Source organism: Protopterus annectens, chromosome 1.part2 (assembly GCF_019279795.1).
Source record: "Protopterus annectens isolate FY-2018-M chromosome 1.part2, PAN1.0, whole genome shotgun sequence".
NCBI classification, from domain to species: domain Eukaryota; kingdom Metazoa; phylum Chordata; order Ceratodontiformes; family Protopteridae; genus Protopterus; species Protopterus annectens.
In genome coordinates this window covers 129,297,410-129,311,977 of record NC_056727.1, presented here as the reverse complement: position 1 = coordinate 129,311,977, position 14,568 = coordinate 129,297,410, and the positions used below count along the sequence as shown (strand labels likewise).

General features: G+C 40.7%; 1 protein-coding gene across 5 annotated transcripts in view; it reads right to left on the bottom strand.

The window, feature by feature from the left end:
- The window catches only part of PPP4R3B (protein phosphatase 4 regulatory subunit 3B), a 2,189,617-nt gene that overhangs the window by 1,378,826 nt on the left and 796,223 nt on the right, over window positions 1-14,568 (bottom strand). The gene's annotated exons all lie outside the window — the stretch shown is intronic.

Below are 14,568 nucleotides of genomic sequence, written 5' to 3'. Positions count from 1 at the left end.
TTATCCAGTATGATATTGCAAGTTTGCCTTTATAATGTGCACCTATATATATTTATAAATTTCTTCGGTGCAATATTTTATTTACCTTTTGTATTAATACATAATTTTTACGAATTTATGCATATGTGTATATGCTTTAGTAATTTTAGATATTTGTAAGATTTTATATGTTTGTACATATGAGCTGTTATGTCTATTTATGTACCTTTATGAAAAATAAGTTCACCCAATTAATAACAGGAAATGATGTCACTATTTAATTAATATATAAGAAGATCTTTAACTAAATTATTTAGTTGGCCTGAGGAAGCCATTTTGGTGAAAGCGCTTGCCGTTGCTGTTTGTTAATAAACCAGTTTTAAACTACAAAAGGTGTGGACGCGAATACATTCTATGAAGTGAATACTGTTTTGGAAACGCATTGGAAACGTGTTTGTGAAATTTGAATATTGAGCATATCGTTCTGCTAAGTCATTGAGTTTGCCTCCTAGTAGTTTGGGACCTGTCTTCTCCTCCCTTCTGTGTTGCAGTGCCCCATTGGCGAGGTTTGTACTGGGCTTGTGGTTGTCCTCTGCCTCTTGGATGTCTGTATTTACCCCTCTGTGGTCTGTCAGTAGCTGGAAAGGACCAATTTTTTGTTGGCCAATTTCTGCTGAAGCGAGGGGGCTGTACCTGTAGGAAATCTTTGACTGTCTGCATAGATTTTGCCTTATCCTCCATTTTCTTTAAGACGACTTCTGCTTTAACTCCAAAAAGAACATCCTGCTGTAAGGGAGCATCTAGAAGCTTTGCTTTAACATGATCCGGCAGAGTTTGTTCCTTTAACCAAGCATGCCTACGTATAACAGACCCAGTGACAGCTGCTCTGCAGGAAGCCTCCAAAGAATCAAACCCACATTGTAAAGTATGTTTGCCCACCTGTTCAGTTGTATGCAACAGATCCTGCATTTCTTTGAATTCAGACTGTTGAGGGAGTGTGCTCATTTTTTGTTTTAACTGAGACATTAGAAATTGCTGATATTTTAGCATGTGGAATTGGCAATTTAGTGCCCTCCTAGCTAGAGTGGCTGAGGTGTAAACCTTTTTCCCCCACCTGTCTAGTGCTCTGGAGTCCCTTTCAGAGGGTACAGGATTTTTTGCCATAGAAGCCTTAGCCCCTTTGGGACCCTGGGAGATAGTCTCTGGATCAGCAACAGGGCTTTTATAAAGACATTTGTGGGAATCAGGCACTCTATAGTATCTATCAGGTTTGGCCGGAGCAGGAGGCAGAGAATCTGGGTTCAAACTGGATTCTAAGTAAACATCATCCACAATGTCTAAAACTGGAGGGATGGCAAGTGGTCTGTGCTGGGGGAGTAAAAGAAACTCTCTGAGCCTTTTCTTTGAGTCAGAGTAGTCCTTACCTTCCCAGTGAAAATGTTCCCTCATAGTGTGTAAAGTTTCCCCAAAGGAGTAGTCTTCAGGAGGAGAAGCTGAGGGTATAGAATCCTCAGCATCAGAATCTTCATAAGGGGAGGAGGAGTAATCTTGGTCCTCAGAAGAGCCTGAGGAAATAGACACTTGTTCAGAGGAGGCATATTCTTCCTCTTGTCTAGGCCTTTTGTCGGGTAGGGGTTGGGAACCCCTGATTAAAGAGATCAAATCTTCAGCCATTTTGAGCATCTGTTTCTTAGGCATGGGGCCTTGAACTGGAGACTGAAGTGCAGTCTTTTTAGGTTTAATAGGAGTCTTAGTCTTAGGGTACGTTTTTATGGTGAGCATCGTCGGTCTGAAGACGCCTTCAGAAACCGAAGGAGTTTCTGCAGCACCGGCATCTTTTTCAGTAGAGTCGTCGGAAGGGGCTAAACAAAATGGCTGCGTCGGCCTAGCACTATCCGCCAAAAGTTCCGAAACGGTCTCAGGTTCCAGATCTGCGGTAGTCAGGGGCTGTGTCGGAGCCTCACTGAAGACCGGTGAACCGGAGACGGGACCACCCGAGGCCTCGGAGTCTGGCTTGGGTCTAGGCTGCCTGTCCTTATCCTTGCGTTTTTTGTGCACGCCGGTAGTCGGTTGCTCTGACGGCATAGTGTAGTTAACTTTTCTACCGAAGTAGTGTCGTGCGAAATCAAAGCGTCTTTTTATAGTACGCTTATTAAACCTAGCACAAAAACGACAACCAGTGACGTCGTGGTCAGGGCCTAGGCAAGGTATGCAGTAAGAATGAAAATCCTTATGAGGTATTTGCTTCCCACAAGAAATACAATTGTCAACTTTTTCTGACATCGGTCCGAGGCAAGAAAAGTTTCCCCAACGGGGTACTTAGCTTTACTGAAGACTTCGGATCTGAAATTCAACTTCAAAAATCTCAGGAGTCGGCCGACCGGCACTTGCGAACTGCTTCTGCTTCGGGCACCGCGCGGCAAGAAAGACAGAAGAAAATAGCGTCGGATGCATTATATATACCCCTGGCGCACTGACGTCAGGGAAGAAGCAACAGCAACCGACGCCGGACCAAGACTTTGGAATTCCGGCCGACTGCGGGACCGCCTGACGACAGGATAACCCAAGTGTGATGACTGCAGCAGGGTAACACGATGAACATCCAGGAAGTTTTAATTCTCTGAATTATATCCAATGGAAGGCTTTTATATCCAAGTCACAACCAATCACAGAAGTATCAATGGATTTGATTAAATACACCACTCCTCAGATTTTCAGCCAATGAAAGAACGGGTGTATTACAAGACCTTCTTGCTTGCACAACTACTTTTCTTCATGCTTGTATTGATACGCCTTTATCAAAATGTCACTGATCGCTAAAAATAGGTTCAAACAAGCCTCTATTAATCAATAGTAGGATGCCTATTTTTTAAGACCGGCTTTAAAGGAATCCTGTTGTTCAACCTGGGGTGTTGGTTACCTCTCAAATTTGTAATCCATTTTACCTTGCATAGTGCCATGCGATTTGGAAGATCACCACCTCTAATTAAAGAAGGGATAATTTCCATAACTTTTAAAAAATAATGTATGTGTAGAATGAGATATAGCATGACACGCTAGACTATTGTTAGCATCCTGTTTGGAAATATCCCTTATATGTCGCAAGATAGGCTGCTTATATTTATGCACTTGATTAAGTTCATTATTTCCTAAGATATTCCTGAGGCTCACGTTCCTTCCAAAGAGTTTGATATCAGTAGCAAACTCATTTAGATCCAAACGAAGTGAGGGAATAAAAGCAAGGCCAATTTAAAGCGGCTATTATGTAATAAAGATTTTTTTTGGAAAAATCAGTCAATCACTGATCAAGGCACACACCGATGTGGAATGTGTAAAGCTCGTCAATATATATATAAAAAAGCAGTATGTTTAAACACCCACTAACTAACAAGATCTATCATTTTAAGGTATCATCGACATGCACAACTCAGCATCTAGTCTGTCTGGCCGACCTGCTGTGAATGTGCAGCTTTCTACGTAGGGAAGACTGATTAGCAGGTTAGATCAGCAGTTTAGAAGTAGGATCTTGCGACATACAAGGGATATTTCCAAACAGGATACTAACAATAGTCTAGCATGTCATGTTATCTCATCCTATACATACATTCCTTTTTAAAGTTATGGAAATTATCCCTTCTTCCATTAGAGGTGGTGATCTTCCAAATCGCACGGAACTATGCAAGGTAAAATGGATTTATAATTTTAGAGGTAACCAGCACCCTGGATTGAACAACATGATTCCTCTAAAGCCGGTCTTAAAAAATAGACATCCTACTATTAGTTGATCAATAGAGGCTTGTTTGAACCTATTTTTAGCGATCGGTGACATTTTGATAAAGGAGTATCAATACACGCATGAAGAAAAGCAGTTGTGCTAGCATGAAGATCTTGTAATACACCAATTCTTTCATTGGCTGAAAATCCGAGGAGTGGTGTATTTCATCAAATCCAGTGGTACTTCTGTGATTGGTTGTGACATGGATGTAAAAGCCTTCCATTGAATACAAGTCAGAGACTTAAAACTTCCTGGTTACTTTGATTGGTATGTAGAGGACTGGTTGAAATAAGGGGTGTGTTACATTTGAGAACCTGTGATTGGCCAAATTAATGCTCTTTAACCAAATAGTAGCCTCAGAATATTACGATCTGAAGAAGGCGGATTTTGCCGAAAGCACTTATCGTTCTTTTGTTGGAGACTTCTTTTGTTGGAGACTTAGCCATTTACATACTTCTTTGTTGTTTTATTCAAGATATCAAAAGCTTTACTATTTTTAAATATTTTTAACAAATATCTAAGCTGCTGTGGTGACTAATTCAGGATATTATTTCAGTTTTCTTTTTTCGACCTGAATCGTCTTTAGCTGGTGTGGGTTTATACCTTTTGTTTTGCCTACATCTTTAAGGCTGGTCTTGATGACTCGATGGGAAAAATACATTTACACCAGGATTGTCACACACACAGCCTTACGCAACTTGGGATGTGAGGCCTATTAAACATCTGAAAAAGGAGGCACAAACTTTTTAAGTGCATTTTCTTAAAGATGTACATGGCTTGGCATCTTACGGTCCATCTGATTGCTTGACTGCTTGCCTAGAACTGTTCCTATGTTTTAATCTAGTCACATCTATAAAAAAAAAAAATGAATCCAGACTGTTCTTACATTTTGCATCTCTTAACATGCCACTACACTTGCAACAACATTTTATTTAACCTATAGACTTCAGAATGCTCTACAAATAAACAGCAATTTTTAAGAGAAGTTTCTGCAAAGAAATTTTAAAATAATTAACTTTTCAGAAAAATGAAAAGTTTTTTTTAACAAAAATCCCAGGGCTTTTCAGATATTACATTTTTCAAAAAAGTACAACTCTACACAATTACATACAAGAATCAGAATGCTGATTATTACTGCTTAAAATCAAAATAACTAAAGTACAGTTGTGTACACTTACCATAAATGTAGATGTTCGAGTGTATTCACTGTTGCAGTCATTACATTTGGGTAAATCTGCTGGCAGGTTGCCCTCAGTCGGCCTGAATTCCAAAGTCTTGGGTCCTGCGTCAGTTGCTGTCTTCTCTTCCATGATGTCAGGTTGTCAGGGGTATAAAGCATGCAGCCTACGCCATTTTCTTTAGTTTTTCTTGCCCCCAATGTCAGGTGCCCCCCAAAAGGTAGCAAATATATATATATATATATATATACATATATATATATATATATATATATATATATATATATATATACACATGCTTCAGTATAAACTTTACCTTCATCTACAAGCAAATACATCACATAGGTTGTAGAAGATAGAGAAGGAAAGATAAATTTCAGAATGACAGGGGGATGGCGGGAGGGTAACCTGGACTGCAACAGTGAATACACTCAAACATCTACATTTATGGTAAATGTACACAACTGTACTATGTTCTTTGTGTTTCACTGTTGCAGTCATTACATTTGGGTAGAATCACAAAGCTATGGTTGGGAGGTTGCAGCTAAACAGCATTAGGTGCAGCTATAAGGCCCTGCAGCACTGCAGTTGCAAAGCCTGCCCTGGACTTAAGAGTAGAGAGGCAAATGGTAATGCCTTGTAAAGGTGTGAACAGAACTCCAAGAAGCAGCCTCTAGAATGTCTTTGGTTGGTACTCCTCTGAGAAAAGCTGCTGAAGTAGCTGCAGCTCTGGTGGAATGAGGCCTAATGCCCTTGGGCACAGGTTTACCATGGTGTAAGTAGCAGAAATGGATGCAGTGGCTTATCCACTTTGAAATTGTCTGCTTTGAAATAGCCTTTCCTTCTGATCCTGCAGCATATAACACTAGTAATTGCTCAGTTTTTCTTAGAGCTTTAGTCCTGCTCAAGTAGAATCTTAGCTGTCTGTGTACATCCAAGGAATGCAGAATTCTCTCCCCCTTGTTCTGCGGATTTGGATAAAAGTTGGCAGATGAACTGTTTGGTTAAGAGCCACACTGGAAACCACCTTAGGCATAAAAGTAGGATTTGTCCTCAGGTAAAATATGAGAAAAGGCTCCACAGCCATGAGGGCCTGTAGCGCTGAAACTCTTCTTGCTGAAGTAATTGCTAGTAGCAGAGCTGTCTTCCATGATAAGAACTTTAGATCAGCTGTAGCAGCTGGTTCAGATGGAGGCAGGGTGAGCTTTTCCAACACATAATTGAGGTCCCATGCAGGTAATGGTGATCTTCTAGGAGGCCTTAAATTTTTGGCTCTTCTAAGACACTGCTTTAGTAAAGGATGAGAAAAGATTGGTGGCTCTGTATTGTAATGAGCCGAAATAGCAAAGGCATGGATTTTGACTGATGAGAAAGATAGGCCTTTGTCAAGCATCTCAGTTAAGTATTGTAATATCTGAGGAATATGTGGTTCTGCGGTATCAGTTCCTTGTGTTTGATTCCAAGCACACAACCTCTTCCATTTGTCAGCATAAGACTTTCTAGCACTAGGCCTTCTGGCTTCCAAAATGACATCCATCACAGCTTTACTGAGAGGTGTTGTTTGTATGATTACATGATTAGCCATGCTGCCAGGTTCAGAGTCTGTAGTTGATTGTGCAAAATCTGATTGTTTTGCTGGGACAGTAGTTGTGGTCTTTGAGGCAAGGTCCAAGCTGGGTATTGAGACAAGTTCCTTACGATTGGGTACCAGTACTGGCGGGGCCAGTCCGGGGCAATTAATATCATCTTTGGCTTCTCTTGTCTGACGTTTAGGAGGACCTTGGGTAGAAGAGGCAGAGGAGGGAAGGCGTAAACTGATAGGTTTTTCCAACTGAAGGATAGGGTGTCCACTTTCCATGCTTGTCTGTGATAAGTCCTTGTGCAGAATCTTCTCAATTGATAATTTTGAGGAGAGGCAAATAGATCTATGTCTGGGCTCCCCCATTTCTCTGTTATCATGCTGAAGACTTGTGGATTTAGTTTCCACTCTCAAGGATCCATAAGGTTTCTGCTTAAATCGTCTGCCAGAGTGTTTTGTTTTCCTGGCAGGAATTGAGCTTGAAGATATATTTGGCATGTCAAAGCTGTGTCCCACAGTGCCATGGCTAATCTGCAAAGGGGGTACGAGTGTGTGCCCCCTTGCTTGTTTATATACCACATGACTGTGGTGTTGTCCGTCCTTATCAGTAGTTGCCCTGGACGAAGTAAGTCCTTGAAGGCTGTTGGGGTATTTTGAACAGCTAGCACCTCTTTCTGGTTGATATGTAGATGCATTTGTTTTGATGTCCATAAGCCCTGAATGCATCTTCCTGCCATGTGGGCCCCCCGGGCATAATCTGATGCGTCTGTTGTTAGGGTTTGGCTGGCAGGGGGTAGAGTGAAGGGCCGTCCTATGTTCTGGTGACAAGCCTTTGCCCACCATAGAAACTCCTGTTGCAGGCAGGGAATGAGAGGAATTGATTCCAGACTGTGTGAATGTTGACTCCATAAACTTTTTAGGTACCATTGAAGTTTCCTTATATGCAGTCTTGCATATGGAATCAGTAGGATACAGGATGCCATGAAGCCCAGAGCCGGCAGAATTTGTCTTGCAGAAGACTGGGTTTTTGTTGCCAAACAGTTTGAAGTAAGTAGTCAGTTGCCTTTGCTTGTCTGGCATGAGGTAAGCCATCTGGGCAGTTGTTACAAGCTTGCACCCAGGAATGTTATCTTTTGAGAGGGTACAAGTTGTGATTTCTTTTCGTTATTGTGTACCCTAGGCATGTTAGAAGCCTTTTCACAAACGCCAGGTGTCGAAGAAGAGTGTTCTTGTTCTCTGCTTGAATGAGACAATCGTCCAAGTAAGGATATATTTGTATACTTCCTTGTCTGCAAAATGCAATTACTGGTGCCAGGCACTTTGTAAAGACCCTGGGCGCAGTAGATAAGCCAAAGGGCAGTGCAGAGAATTGGTAATGCATTAAACCAGACTTGAATCTGAGGCATCTTCTGCACGACTGTTTTACTGGGACATGCAGGTATGCCTCTTTTAGGTCTAAAGTCACCAGTCCAGCATGGGCAGAAGCTGCTGCAAAGTCAGCATTTTGAATTTTGGAATGTCCAGGTATGTGTTTAAAATCGATAGATCCAGTATTGGCTGCCAGGCTTTGTCCTTTCTGGGTACCCAGAACAGTTGAGTAAAAACCTTGTCCTTTTTCCTGTTCTGGCACTGTCTGAATGGCCCCCATATCCATGAGGGACGTAACCTGTTTCTGCACCTCTGCCCATTGATTTTTTGGCAGATCTGGCCAACCATTTGCCATTGGCAGAGTACAGAAATGGAATCTGTATCCCTGTGATACGATGTTTAGTACCCACTTGTCCTGGGTTAACTGCCAATTTTGAGCAAAAAGTGCTAATTTTCCCCCTATGGGTGCTGCCAAAAGATAACTGCTTGGTGCAGGCAGAGGGAAGTCCATAAGCCCTGAATGGGATTGCTTTCTGCAGGTTTGTGCTTTATCTCCTCCAGATTTGGAGGTGGAAGCGCCCCATTGCTTTGACCTGTATGAATCTTGCTCCTGGTATCTGGAACCCTTAGGGCGTCTGGATTTGCCCCTTTGAGCTCTGACACAAGAAAGAACCAATTTTTTGTAGGCCAGTGTCTACTGAATCTTGGTGGCTGCACTTGTAAGAAGTCTTGAACAGTTTGCATAGACTTAGCTTTGTTTTCCATTTTCTTTAAAACCTCTTCTGCTTAATACCAAACAGAGAATCATGCTGTAAAGGTGCATCTAGCAATTTAGCTTTAACATGATCAGGCAAATTTTGTTCCTTTAACCAGGCATGCCTCCTAATCACGGATCCAGTAACTGTGGCCCTGCAGGAAGCCTCTAAGGAATCAAAACCACATTGCAAAGTATGCTTTCCAACTTGTTCAGCTGCATGCAATAATTCCTGCAATTCTTTATTTTCTGCACATTCTGAAATCAACATAATTTTCTGTTTCAGCAATCCCATAACATGTTGTTGGTACTTTAGCATATAAAATTGACAGTTTAAGGCCCTGACTGCCAAGGTTGCAGATGTATAAACCTTCTTTTCCCCATCTGTCTAGTGCCTTTGAATCTCTGTCAGAGGGGGTAGGATTTTTTGCTGTTGAGGCCTTAACTCCCTTTGGACCCTATGAAATAGTTTCAGGATCAGCAGCAGGGTTTCTAAATAAAACTTTATGCGAGTCCGGGACCCTGTAATATCTGTCATGCTTGCTAGGAGCCGAGGTAAGGAGTCAGGGGTCAAGCTTGACTCCGAAAACACATCATCCACAAGGTCTAAAACAGGGGGAATGGCTAAAGGCTTGTGCTGAGGGAGAAGGAAATCCCTGAGCCTCTTTTTTCATTCTGAGAAGTCTTGACTCTCCCACTGAAAATGCTCCCTCAAAGTATGCAAGGTTTCTCCAAATGAATAATACTCAGGAGGAGATGAAGATGGAATAGACTCCTCAGCATCAGAATCCACATAGGGAGGTATAGATAATTCCTGATCAGAAGAAATAGATACCTGATCTGAAGATTCATAATCAGTGTCTTGCCTAAGCCTCTTATCTGGAGGGGGACGGGTACCCCTGATCAAGGTAATAAGGTCTTCAGCCATTTTGATCTGCTTTTTAGGCATAGAGGCCTGTGCACGTGGCTAATGCGTCATTTTTTTAGTTTTAGAAGTTGCTTTTGTCTTTGGTTTTGCAGCTGTCGTCGGTTTGACATACAAATGTTGAGATCTGAATACTCCCTCAGAAGCTGGTGCCTGCTCAGCGGCTCCGGACCCATCCGAGGGAGATGCATCCGTCGGTCCAATACCTTGAGTATCTTGTGGCATGCCAGACTCCACATGGGTGTCGGTAGAGGCCTGCGCCTCGTAGGTAGCGGGTATCAGGGGCTGCGAAAGCACCTCACTGAGTACCGGTGAACTGGCGACTGGCTTAGGAGAAGCTTTGTCGTCGTTTTTGGATCTCAACTGCCTTTCTCTGTGTTTTTTATGTACTCCGGTAGTCGGATTTCTATCAGACGACATTTCTGGGTAGTTAAATCTGTTTCCAAAATACTTCGATGCAAAAATATACCGACGCTTAATAGTGCGTTGGTTAAATCTAGCAGAAAACAGTCAGCCAGGCACGTTGTGAACAGGGCCTAGACAAGGAATACAGTATAAATGGAAATCCTTATGAGGTATTTGCTTCCCACAAGTAATACAATGATTAACATTTTCTGACATCGGTAAAAAGCAAGAAAAAAGTTGCCCCAATGGGGTACTTAGCTTTAGTGAAGACTTCGGATCTGAAACCCAAACTCGAATATTTCAGTAGTCAGTCGACCGGCACTTGCGAAATGCTTCTGCTTCGGATACTGCGCAGCAAGAATGACTAAAGAAAAGGGCATAGGCTGCATGTTTTATACCCCTGACTACCTGACGTCATGGAGGAGAAGACAGCAACCGATGCAGGACCCAAGACTTTGGAATTCAGGCCGACTGAGGGCAACCTTCCAGCAGATTACCCAAATGTAATGACTGCAACAGTGAAACACGAAGAACATCAACCTGAGATATTTTTCCATTTTTACAAAATTCTCCTGTAATTTAGAATTCCTGGCATTTCATAAATGCCCAACTATTGACCAGACAACCTCATCAATACTGAATCTAGTTTGTATTTCAGAACCTGGTAAGAGTTTGGAGTTCTGCATGCAGTTAGACCAAACAAATTACTGTCTTCCTAGCATCTAACTATTTTACTGACTATGCGAGTGAGTAATACAGATAAACTACCATGGCAGGTCTAGTCACCCGGCTGTGTAAACCTTGGCTCAAGATGATTGTCACTGTTAAAGTGACACCCCGACCCCATGTGCAAAAATGGGAAAAGCGGTTGAGGATGGATGGATTTATAACATCTAAAGCATTAACTGAAGGAAGTATAGAAAACATCCAAAATATAATTGTAGGATATCTATGACTAAAATCCACGGGCATATTTTTTAAAAAGAAATCATATGAAGTATTACCTTAAAATAGATGACAGTATAAAGAGTAAGCCAATACCATTTCTTTTCAAAGATCCAACATGACTCCAGAAACCACTGGTTTACTTTTCGGACATAAAACAATCAAAATTTTGTTTGTATGAAACAAGTTTTAGAAAAAGAAAGATGGTCTAGATAATATGCAATAATTTTTGTAAAACAACATTTCTAATTACATAAATTCATCAAACGTAACTCTTTGACCAAACATCTCATTAAATTTAACTCTTTTATAATAAAGTTAACACCCAAACTACATGTTAATACTAAACCCAACAATTAGTTCAGAATTGCAAATACATTTATAATTGTTTGTAATGGAGCCATCACCTGGTAGTTCGAGCAGGGGACTGAAGCTCTGCGTTATTGCTTCCTCTGCCCAAGCTACATGGTCTGAATCCTTCCACCTTCTACTTGTCTGCTGTGCAACTCTAGAGCAAGTCAGTGAACCAGAAAAAGCTCCTGGGTCACTCTTGAAAAATGATAAACTGCCCCCGTGGGCTTAACCAGTCAACAAATATGTAAAATAAAAATAATTAAAAACGGATTAACTCGTAAAACACATTATTAAATTTTAAATCTTATAAATTTCCAAAATTATCCAGTAAATCAATACAGTCAATAAATAGGGTTAATAATATTTAATACTGTTAACAGAATATCACTAGCAAAAAAATATTCTGGATTCATATGTATCCTCAGTTATATAAACTTTTATAAGGTCACTATTCCTAAATGAATTTGCTGACATTTCTACTGCTAAAGAAATAATAAAGATAGAATAGGGTGGGAGATTGGCTTAATGGTTAAGGTGTTTATCTTACAGACACAAGGTGCAGGGTAACTGGCTACGCTTAAAATGGCCCACAAGGGCAGTTAGACTAGTACTAATCTATAAACCCAAGAAAACATTCATATTCCCTACATCTTCCAATTTCAACTTGCCATGATAGGAGACAAATGATTTTATCGTGCACAACATAATTATAAAACATCTAAAAATTCCAGTGAGGAATTAAAAGACGACTAAAGAATTAATGGATTTTTCCCATATAAAACAATTAATGCTAAATCTTTAAAATCAATATGGTCTACTACAATTCTCCTGTTATTATCTTAAGTTTGGCCAGAGTCATACAACTGAAGTGGAAAACAAGAAGTTCAAACCTTGAAAAGCCTGCTCTGCCTCTGAAGAAAGAATCCAGGGTACTTGCGTATTATCTCAGTTTTTTCACAGCAATACCGCCAGTTTGACGATCAGGCGATCTGTTCGGTAATGTTTTTAAAATGTTATATACTGTGTTTTCTTTAACACTTCAGGTTGTTTTTGGGAGTGTTATCAGTGAAATGTAAGAAACATACTGTTATTGTTTCTTTATGCAGTTGACTGCCAGCATGTCACTTAATGCAAGTCCAGCCACTGAACGTTCCTTTTTTCGTGTCAGCAAATGCCATCAAATAACGGTTATAATTCTGTCTTTATTCTTCATTAACAGCTGTAGTCAAATTAGGCAGAAAATGTGAGTCACTGAGCTGATTTCCATTTGTGTAAAGTTCACTGCACTGTCTCAATGTACCTTGCATCTGTTTTCCTGATATACTTCTTCTCCAAACGTTTTACCCTCATAGTTGTGCAGAAATAACAAGAAATGTATAGTACCTGTCTTGCTGTCATTGTTTTACACACACACACACACACACACACACACACACACACACACACACGTACTTGTTTTTCTAGATGGTAGTGTGAGGGTTATGGGCACTGAATTTACAGGGAAGAAAGAAGCCTTTTTGAATATGTTTGTGGTCATTAACTTATGAGTTATTTTGTACTTATGACGACTATTTATTTACGTTACATAATAGGGTCAGGCTTATATTTTTGTGATGCTTGCTCACAGGTTTGACCGATTTGTCTTACTGCAATTTGGAAATTATATTTTTACAGTAATTGTTGCGCTAGAGTTATTTCTTTTAACACTGTCTTCCAGGGGGTCTTTAAAGAACATATTTCCTAATCGTCAACCAGCGTGGTATAGCGCTGAAAAATCTGGTTGCGATAATACGCAAGTAACAAATCCAGTTTGTAATTCTTGGAATGCTATGAAAGTGTGAACAGAGGATCTAGTAACTTACAGAATATCTCTAGAATCCTTCCCTTTCCAGAAAGCCTCAGAAGTAGTCACTGCTCTTACAGAATAATTCCCGACAATCTAAGGAGACTCTTTCCAAGGTTAAAATAGAAAAGTTGAATAGTGTGGGAAAGCTGAACAGAACTGGTCTGTTAATATACCGGCAGCCCCTTCTTACCATCACAGGACACACGGCTGTGATTTCCTAAAATTTTTAGTTTTGTCCAAATAATATCCCAGATATCCATGGGCACCCAAAGCAATGAAGACTCCTTTCTTCCTTGTTTTGAAGGTCAGGATAGAAAACATGAAGCTGGTCAATTTGACAGAGTAGATTCAGAGAAAATTTTAGGCATAAAGAAAGGATGGTCTGGTTCTGAAACTCACCCTGTCTCTGTGAAAGCTGAAAAAAGGCTGAATCGATATCGGGGCCTGTAACTCAGAAACCCATCCAGCAGAAGTGAGTACCAGCAGGGCAGTCTTCAAAATTTTCACAGAGGGGCTAGCTGCATGTTCAAAGGAAGATAGAGATGCATTCTCCAGAATAAAATTCAAGACCCAAGAAGGTGCCACTTTTTTTTTCTTGGTGGCCCGATATGCACCCCCCCCCCCCCTTTAAAATTTGACTTGAGACAAAAATGTAAGAGGGAGATTCCAGTGCCAGGGGCAAGCAGGATGAAATGGCAGACAGATGTACCTTTATCAAAGTGTACATTAAGCCAGAACTAAGTAATTCACACAGGTACTGGAGAAGCAGAGGTGCACCCACTTCAGATGGATCATGCTTTCTATTTTGGCATCAAAACGAAAATATTTTTCATTTAGCTAATCAGGATTTCCTGGTAGCAGGTCTTCTTGCCTCCTTCAACACCTGCTGCATGTAAAAAAAAAAAGTGTCTAAAAGGGATCAAAAGCTTGTCATCTGTCATCCACATAGGTAGACTGAAATTTTGAACGCTAGGCTGAATTAAGGAACTACTGTCCTGTGGAAGCAAGTCCACTATGTGAGTAACTTATTAGCAATTGCTCTTGGCCAGTTGCAAAACAAAGAAAAAAAAACAAAAGTTATGTACTTGCTATAATGCTAAATCCATGATGTCTTCTTCCATCCGTCTCAACTTGTGGATATGTCAGATCCTAGTAGATCCAATGTCGGCAATTTCAGACTTTAGATCCAAAGCTCAGGCTCCTTCCTGTTCCTATATTACTCCTCCTCCCTAACAGCTCCTCAGATTGAGATTGCCCTCCTATAGAAGATTGATTAGTATAAACTGCTTATGGAAAGGGACAATTAGGAATGACAAGACCACAGATGATGACTGCATATAAAACAAGGTTTTGGACAGGTCAAATCTGGTCAATCAAGAGCCTAACAGGGTGACAATTTGGATAGGGGGCAGGGGCGAGAAGGATGAGATGGACGAAAGACAACAGTACCTAACTTTCAT